Here is a 10,549-nt window from a genome sequence, read left to right as displayed (position 1 = left end):
TTCATATTTAATGCTCATCATTAAGGCAGGGTTTGAGCATGGAAGACGCTTCTGTTATTTTCCCACACCCTTTGAGCCAAGTTCTTGTGACAGCCCTCTACTGCATCCCGGCAAATTACCCGCATGAGATGCGGCGAACAAAAACAGCCCAGTGCGGGGGAAGTGAGGGCCAGCCTCAGCTCCACTCCTGGGATGGCAAGACACGTCACTTTGCATCAGCTCCAGCCCTCCAAACCACATCATCTGGAAGTGAAGGGAACGAGACCAGTCTGTGGGGACAGGACAGTTGAAGAGAACAAGGCAGAGGAGAATAGAGGAGATAAGAATTAATACTGGCGAGGGCAAAGGAGGGGAAGGGAGGAGGGTGATAAGAAATGATGCTGTAGGAGACACTTTGGGGTCTTCTAGGTGCAGTCAAAGCCAAGTTATCAGTGGAAGTAAAACATTAGCTGCCAACCAAGTCATGATACTGTTTTCTATGAAATGCTTTGGCCAAATGATCTACCTTAGCCTTGTGCTTTAAACTGAATCTCACTGGGGATATTAGATCCACAAACTTGTGAAATGTAAGTAAGATGTGCCTTGCTAGTTTCAGCCAGTGGTTGGTCCTAAGCAGCTCAGTGTTAAAACAGAATCAGGGCACTCTCTGCTGGACACTGCTTAACTTGCAGGACTTCTACTCTTTTAGAGGTAGGCACTCTGGGGTTTTTACTGAGTACTACTTGATTTTAGATGTTTAGAAAAGTACAGATGCCTGTGGCCTCTTTCTCAAGGATATAGCCCGACGGCCAAGGAGACTTGAGAAAAATTGAGTTACACCAAAATAACCCTGTCTTCCAAGATGCATGTGCTACAAGTCTAAATTGGCCTATTTAAAGGCATAACCATAGACAGCCTTTGAATAATATTGACTTGCAAAGTATGCTGAGGTCAAGGACAGGAAGTTAGACCATGCTAGTTGGTACAAGAGTGATGGAAAGTAAACCAGGTACATTTAGTAGCGGTGTAAAGTAAAAAGTCAAGTACTCTGCTATTTTTGCAAATAATGAATGAGTGAATGTCTGTATGAAAAAACTAAGCTCATAGAAAAAATAAAAACTGAATTCTGAGTTTGTGGCGGTATTGTAGAGTAGAATTCAATCAATATTTATTTATTTATGCACTTACTTCCCATATTTAAGAATTAATTACACTTCATATTTCAAGCAAATGAATGTTTTTTTATTACTGTATATTTCTGCATCATGTATTTTTTTTTTTCATTGTGCCATGGTGCCACATTTGTGAAGGATTCCAATAATACAAGCAAGCTGCAAATGGTTTCAACTGAGCTGTTTTATGCTTTTATCTTTTGTCACACTAAATATGATTTTATTTTTTCACATTTGACACATTTCCATTAAGAGGATGAACTCACTTAATTCTTAAAGTGGGTATTGACACAAGAAAACTCGTTAGTAACTTAAACCACCAGTCAAACAAGTATAACTGTTAAATCGAATAAATAAATAAAATGTATTAATGTTTCACTAAAAGTCTGAGAAAGTGCGAAAATAAATTTACAATTTTCTCATAAAACAGCACTTCAACAGACATGTTTATTGTCCAGTAATCCTTCAGTGCTTAATTCCTTGAACACCCGGTCTAGTATTTATTGAACAAACACAGAGTATGCGCAGGTTGTCTTTCTGAATTATTGCTGCCTTGCTGCAAACCATTCCGTACAGCCAAACACACTATCCATATTCATGTGATTTTTGCCGGAAGGCTTTGGTGTCTACTAAAAATAGCATGTTGAGAGAAAGGGTCTCACAGTGTGTACCGTAACATTCGTGAGCCCAGGCCTTGTGACTGGTTGGAAACAAGTGTCTCTTTGCAGAGACTATAGGCTACTTCATGTTGATGAGTAAACACATGTAAATTGCTGTGGGCCAGAACAAAGAGATATTCAAGGTGCACGTCATAAATCAACAAAATAATGCACTCCTCATGTTTCTTACATTTGTTTACCCACCCCAATAAACAGATTGCTGGGTGGTCAGTGTTTTTGCATCTGGGGGCTAGGCTAGTACATGCCTATGTCTGCCTGTGTGTAGGAATACGTGTGCTTGTGTTTTGTTTTTTTGTACGTACTATATGTGTGAGTCCAAGAGCAGACGTGCATGTGCATGGGGTTGATTTTGTATATAAGTAAAATTGACAAGTCTAGGAATTGATAACATTCAAGTATTTTAAAATACATTTAGTGGGTGGTGAGAGTACATTTAAAAACACTTCACCTCTGCCTTGTGCACAAAGTTTCAACAAAGACAACTTGGCTGTGGTTCACACTGAACTGAGGTAGTAACACCAGCAGATGGCGGCACACATCAAGCAGCTGTTAAGTGCAAACTACCGTACCCACTCACAGCATTATACTTGTGTTCCCAGCTGTTTCTGCTGAGTGGTAACTGTCCTAACAATTAAAGCATTACCATTAGTTAAAACTCACTATTACTGAACTAAACAGGTAGTTAGCTGAACATAGAGTTCCTCACATTAAGTGCTCAAATACAAAGTAAACTAGTACATTTCAAATTCATTCAAATCCAGCAAGTCACTAGGTCTACAAAGCACTTAGAAGAGCCATAATGTTCCCCATCAAAAGGTGTCATATTTTACTTTTAGCTTGGTTGCTGATAAGTCAAATGTACTCATATGTAACCAACACATAGCTCACTACTGGCAGAATTAAGTAACGGAACATTCTAAGCTAAGCTGGTGGTAATTTGCTATTCTGAGTCAAATACTTTACATACTGATCACAGAAGAAATAAAAGGCTGTTGCGCCTGAGGCTATGCTTTAGGTTTACTAAAACCGGACATGGAAACTATGACAACATGTCTGTGAGAGAACAAGGATGTGGCTGTGTCAGTGTGTATTAGTTGAAAAGAACCAATGAAACTTGAGAAGGACCAGATTCAGAATTGCATTCATTCTACAGTGAAAGCAATACAAATGCATGTTTCCCATGAAAAGGCATCATATTAAGCACCATATTAGCACTGTTGCTGATAAATCAAATATACAGTACTCATATGTAACCAACAATATAGCCAACTACTGGCAGAATTGAGTAATGGAACATTCTGAGCTAAGTTGGTGGTAATTTGCTATTCTGAGCCAAATACTTTACATACAAATTTTATTGCACCAAAAGGAAGTGTTAAAGTGCATGCAAATTTGTACTAATGAGGCCAAAGTGCAGCTCACTGAACAAATAAAAGGCTCTGGTGCCTGAGGTTATGTTTAAGGTTTAGTAATACTGGACATGGAAACTGTGACAATGTGTCTGTGAGGGAACAAGGATGTGGCTGTGTGGGTGTGTCTTAGCTGAGAAGGACCAATCAAACTTGACAAGGACCAGATTCAGAATTGCATTTGTGCTACAGTGACATTATTGCATATACATTTCACTGTTAATGTGTACCCGAGTTAATGACCACATTCAACTGCAGGACAGCACAAGAGGTAAAATGAAATTTACCTCCTATTCACAAAAGGCCAGCTGCTATACCTTCAAACCTTCTGGCCCTTACTAGGATAATGTATACTATATCAGATAACTGAAGCCAAGAGTTAGGTTTCATCATTTTCATTTGTCTACCTCTGCAACAGCAGTGATGCTGACATTCAAATTCTGTCAGCCTTGTTCACAGTGTCTTCTGTATGCTTCTTCCAAATCTCCCTTTGTTGATACAGTAACATAAATACATGTGTACATACTGCAGTTAATACACACAATGTGGTCACCACACTGCATGCCAGTTGTATGTGGACAATTCCAAGAAATTATGAGATTCACACTAGACAGTGGGTCTTTATTATACCTTGTACAAATCCTAAATAATGGGCATTACGTTTCATCCTGTCACTCTCAGCTGCACATTGTTAAACTGGCTCAGCTTTCATCAGTGTAAAGTGACAAACGTAACCTTGTGTGCACAGGATGAGCATCATCTGTACTAAAGTCCCTTAATACTTTAAATTGAATAAGCTTTCTTCACAGCAGACATTTTAACTTGTCATTGTAGAAAAACCACAGATGTTAACATTATTATTATTAATAATAGCTCAGACTGACTCAAGTGTTCCAGTACAGTAAGATATGACAGTGTGACAATAGAGCTTACAAAACTAGGATCCTGAAATATGATATATTGCTATGTTGCTCTGGTTGATTGGGTTTGAAATGAAATAATTTCTCCTCACTTCCACTGCTCCTTATATTTTCCAAAGTACTGAGTACAGTAAAAAGACATTGTCTATCAGGCAAACTGTCACACTGTGTGTATCTCACACTTTGAAGTTGAGATCACAGTTTAACTGGGGCTGCAGTTTTAAAAGCACTTGTTGATCTATAAGGTTATTTCTGATTTTGTCTTCTTCAGATAGCAATTTTGAAAATATATTAATAATAACATTTTCAAGTTTAGCACTCTTCAAATTAATATAGAAGCAGAGGCTGACATGACTGTTCCAAAACGGCAAAAAGAAAGCAATACTTTATTTTTAGGACTCAGTACAGATGATTTGGTGTTTAAGCTGCTGTTATTTCATTAGTCTCTTGGGGCAAGACATAATTCTGACACTTTGTGAGTGGAATACATCTGGAGATACCTAATTGAAACAGAACTACTCTCAAGCTTTCACTTTTATACCCAAGGCACCTGCATCTGTGCATTTTTAGCATCAAGAACTGCAGTAGCACCTTGCTCACAACCAAAAATGAGAACTATATTATATACAGTAACATAGTGCTTCAAAAGCAGCCAGTTCTTCCCATATTAGATTGAAGCTGTGGTCTCAGACTTTGACTACCATGGAAAATGAGGCTTATGCTAACTTGAAAGTACAGTCTGAGAGCACGAATGTTTCATGGTTAAAATCAGCCAACTCTCCTAAGGCAAACTGTTTCCTCAGTGCCATGGATTGTCAAACACAATCACTAAACTAAATTGGCAAAGACATATCCCCTAACTTCCATGTTTACCCTTTGTTAAATAACATGACCAGAGGCTGTGGACAATGTGTTATCTTTGTCCCTGGTTCATTGGAATATTTATAGCCCATTTATGAATCTTATGACAATACAGTTTGTCCATGTACTAGTGGGAATTGATTTGTGCCTCAAATTAACACTGAAAATATGGAAATCTCTATAGAAAAACCTTATATACAGTAATAAACACTATAGTGCTGGTAGATGAGCCGAAGAAAGTCTTTCTGTGAATTAGCAAAGTTTTCAATACAGTGCTTTGAAAATATAATTAACCTTTACTGGATTTGTGGGTTCTCTTAAAAGCCTGTGTGTCATCTAAATGAGATGTTTATCTGCCTCCCTGGATCATTAGAATAAAAATTAAAATTCAGTGAAGTTGGTGTTTGTAGAACTACCATGACAATGGATTATGTCAACAAATGATATAGAATGAAACCATAAATTGGCTCTCCTCAAATAAACAATTGGTTCTACAGTCCACAACTTTTATAACATCTCAAAGTCAAGGACAAACAAAGTCAACAGTGTCGTGACTGTGAAGCTCCTCTGTGGTTTGGGTGCTGGTTGTGGAAGTGGATCATGGTAAGTAGGACAGTAAAAATGACACAGACAGACCTAGATGTGTCTCAATGCCTCATCCTCCCAGGGAACCTGATCAAGTACCAGACAGTATGTGGACTGGGCAGACAAAACATACTGACTTATGACCATAACCATGCAATGTAAGGGTAATATACTGGAAATGAGCTTTTGTCTAAAATAAAACATGAAGTGTTTGAAATTATGTGACAACTTTAAAAAAAAATATATATCAATAAGAATCAAAAATATAAGTAAAAGTGCCAGAACAGGTTAATTAAATCCTTTGTTAATCATGACCTAAACAACATAGCTGACTAAATCTATGTCTATCTATTTTGTTAGGAGCATTTTGTATCAGAGCTCTGTGAATGTACCAAATGTGTATCAAATTAGTGTAAAAAAAACATTAACATTATTTTAAACGTGTTTCATCTACCCAGATAGTATTGATACATATATTTTTGGTTGTCTGAGAATAACGTGGAGTATTCACAACACCTAATGCATTTTTTGCTCCCCACCTTAATTCTGGATGCATCTATTAACAGCTGGCTTTGGATACAAGCAGAGCGACCATAGCTGAGATACATCTGAATCAAACAGACAGGGACAGCCTCTATCAACTTGTGTGTTGAAATAAAAGCATCTCGCACATGAAAGGCAGGATCTCCATGGTTTCCCCTGGGCCTCGTTGCCATGGAGGTGGAAGGCACTACTGGAAGAGGAGAAGCACACAAAAAAGGAGATAGTGTCATCTTTCCATGTGCCTAAACATACAGTGTATATTTTTTTATTAAGTTTACATATACTTCATTACTATAATTTGTCTTAAAAGGGAATTGTAAAAGCTCCTGTAGCTGTTATTTTTGAAGGTCTAAAATTAACATTACTCACACACATGCAGCTATTTCTCAGTTCCTTTCACCTGCCACATGACCTGTACGTGGCGGACTGTTTGCCTAACTGTATAATGGCTATTCAGACAATGTTGTGCAAGCCTTGTTTTAACTGTCTTAATGTAATTAACCATCACTGTGTACCTGTCCCTGAGTGTGACCAAACATATCACAGAGGGCAACTGAGAAATTAACACACACAGCTGGTTTGTTACACATGAGCTCATGATGAGTTATTATTAGCCCCTCTTAATAATGTCCTGTTAAGATAGCCAATAAGCAGACAGTTATTTCTTCCCTGAGCAGTGTTCAGGGGGGGCTTCATGTGCTGTCACCTACAAAACAAAGCAGGGTTGAATGGGTTCAGACACCTTGGCTCTGTTTATACAAGTCTGATCAGATCTGAGGATGTCCAACCTACTCTTTGGTTGTTATGTACCAAATACGTCACGCTTGGACTCAGCTCCACACAGTGCCTGAGGTGACAGAGTGGGTGGTGTAACACAGAGCAGGTGCACAGGCTAAGTGATGAGTTGCTACGTGCAGACAGAGCATGATTTGTTCCCGGCCTTATCGTAAACTGTGAATGTCTATACAGATAACAATATGTTAGGCGGTCGCATCAAGTTGGTTTTGTGTGATTGTTAAATAGATGCTGTAACTGACAAGTCAGACACAGAATGTTCAGTGTGACACTGGAAATGTCAATAACATGGGATATATTTTTCATACCGAATATTCTGAGTAATCAAAATATAAAATAGCTGTTTTCATTTGTTTGTTTTTAGTTTTGCCAGTCACCATCATTATTTTAAATAAACAAATTTAATTTATTTTCACATGAATGTTAAGATGTCTTACTTTAATTAAATGCTGCAGACTCTGGTGAGTTTGGAGCGTCATTAGGCATTGCCAGTTGGTGGATTTACAGTAAGTGCATGTGTCTGTGTCAGTCAGATCTGATTTCATTGTAGGTGATGTGTTCTCACACCAACTAATGACGCAAGCAGATGATATTGTATAGCCTGCTCACTTCCACTAATCTGACGCAAAGCTCAATGCTGAATGTGCAGTAGTGTTTATCAATTTGGTGATTACCAGACAGTGATGTCATGGCCTTGAAACAACAATCACTCACAGCAACACTGACATCATGGGAGATTTTGACCCATTTTAATCAGGTAATTTGATGAAAGTTATTTGATATTGAAGGTCAAGATCAAAATTGGCTTTTGAAAGGATTTGTCTATCTTGATTTAGTCATTTATGATGTGTATGTATACATGACACTCAATTATTAAAATACAGTTGAGGAGTGTTATAAAATTTCCTATAATGATCATCTGTTCAGTCAGTAAACGTGAACCTGTTTCTCATTAATGAACAAAGGAAGTTCCTAATTGATCTATCAGTAATAGGCATCACAATGCTTTGTCCTGACAACATTATGACAACACCATCAAATGGCCATTTTCAATGGACATGTAAATGACTGCAATGGGGGGTGAAAAAGAAATTACAGGAGATTTACGTACATTAACGCTCATCACTCTGGGTCTATAGCAGTTATTACCCTGAGAACAAAAAAGGTGGCGTAAAGAACAGACCAGTGACAGCACTGATCAAATGTGTTTACAGTGACATTTTAAGGTGTGTTATATTTTTTGGCACCGTGTAAGACCTGGTAAAACAAAAAACAAGATAAAGAACTGGTTTGAACAGACTCATTGATGTAAGAAGCCGTAAAAAGAAAAGACAAGTGAGATATGGTAGAGGAAGGGGATCGTTTGCATTTCTGGGTAAGAAAACACTTTCTTTCCATTTTAGAGAAACCAGAGAACACTGAAAAGGCTTTGATGCAAATGAAAGCTGTATGGGAGAGAATGGAATTCATAATATTGAAGTATAATGAATTTCTAAATGTATTTGTTATCAGTTCCAGCTCATTACTTGAAATTGTAAGCATGCATTAGCTGGGCAAAGACATCCTGGTACATGAAGGTAACTAGGCAACTGTTTTCACACACTTCAGATTATGCCAGTGCACTTCCTCTGTTCTGCATTTACAATCGTGATGTGCGGTTCTTAGGGAGACAGATGTTTCCTACAGCTACTATAAAATCACTTCTTGTGATCCCAGTAAGTGCAAATCACTGAAAATTCTGTACAAACAACCCACGTCTTTGTACTTTTAATTCTACTGTTAACGTTACAGTGAATTTCTTTATGTTAGAATGTCACATTCAAATGGATTTAGACATTCTACTGTATAGTGTGGTCAGTTTAAAGATGTCTTAACTTATTGAAAATATATAATCATAGTACATGTATGTGTTGTACTCATCACAATGCTTTCACACTATTCAAATATAACATTTAACATATAATGAAATAGTATAATTGCACACTAATGTTGATGTAAACCACTGTGATTTTAGTTCTCTTAAAAGAAAAAACAGCAGTTACCGTATATTTCATGTTGTGGATAGAAAGGTGGAGTTAATAAAAGATTTGTGATTACTTTTGGTTGGAATTCCTGCTTACATCCAGTGCAGCACGGAGTCAACACTGAGAATGCAATGGACGTTTCCAGGACATTAGAGTGTCCATTTCATGCCATTTTAAAGTTCACATGAATTGCTAATAAGTCTTTATTACCTTTGCCAAAGGCACGGGTAATGTTTTTGTTGGATGCTTTTATTCATTGCACATCGATAGATACATTTTCATATGGGTGGCACCAACATGTATCAAGGTCCTAATGGAGTTGCAACCAGATATTGTTATAAAACCAAGTCTTCTGCTCTTTTCACTATAGATAGTTTTGTGGAAATCCCCTCAAGTCCTATCATTCAGCAAGGGGAATCACTGGTAATTCTCATTTATTACAGGGTTTTTCACAGCTGAGTCAACACTAAATACAAAAGTGTTGAACAGTATCAGCCTCCTCGCAGCACCTGGAAACACATCGTCTGAGCAGTATTGTTGAAAAGGCTGTTTGTGTGGGATTTTATAGGTTTCTTTGTCAGAAATGAGATGTTTCTCTGTTTTACAGTAACACAAAAGCCCAGGTATTGGGCCATGTATTATAGAAACACAAAACTCGTATTTCCATCAAAACAACTACGAAGGGATTGCAGGTCTTTGCAGCCCAGCTGAGTCTATAGTTCAAACTGAAAATGGATCAGGAGCTACCAAAAGCTTTTCTGAGTGGCACAATCCAACCTGTAAAATCTGCTGAAATGTTTGCTTTGTAAACCATATGCCATTAAGTCAGCTGAGCTTTAAAACCAATCTCCCAGCTGGTTATTACACTTCCCATCACATTACTGGATGTTGTTATGTCATATACTGTAAACAGTAAAACCAGAAGATGTCAGTGTGCTATCAGGGGTTTTCTGAGTCTGAGAAACCTATTAATTTTTAACTAGGAGCTATAGTGGCAGCAGGCGCTTTTAAGCCAGATCTTTACCGCTGAAAGCAGCACGCCACACTTTCCAGGAATCTGCACTCAGAGCCACTGCTCTATTCAGTTGGATAAACATATATGTATTTTACATACACAGGTGCTGCTTTTGGTCTTCAGTATAGTTAGTGAAGAGTGTGTTTAACTCTGCAGTAGTCTAAAAAGAAGCTTGTTCGACTACATTCTTTATAAGCTGATCAGCACAGTTTGTCCTGAAAATTAAAAATTTGACCTTTTAGCTGCATAAATTCTATTTCACTTCTAAGCCTAAGTGATATTTTCAGTTAACCATGTGTTGCATTGTCATGCTTAGATAAAATGTTTTGTTAAAGAAAAACGCACACTTTTGAAAGCATCTTGTTTCCTAAGTGCATGAATGTTTTTTTTAAATGATCCATCTCATACTATTTGCAGGTTTTATTAATAAATATCCTCGACAGGAAAAATGAATGCTATTCGACAAACAGATGGAGCTCTGATTACAGTTATGCATACACAACAGTGAAAATTCCACTCTAAGGTTTTGGGTTTCTAGTGAAATTTTTAATCACTGGAAAGGTCAG

The sequence above is a fragment of the Monopterus albus genome, unplaced genomic scaffold, assembly GCF_001952655.1.
Source record: "Monopterus albus unplaced genomic scaffold, M_albus_1.0 scaffold5.1, whole genome shotgun sequence".
In the NCBI taxonomy this organism is placed as follows: domain Eukaryota; kingdom Metazoa; phylum Chordata; class Actinopteri; order Synbranchiformes; family Synbranchidae; genus Monopterus; species Monopterus albus.
This window is presented reverse-complemented; position numbering follows the sequence as displayed.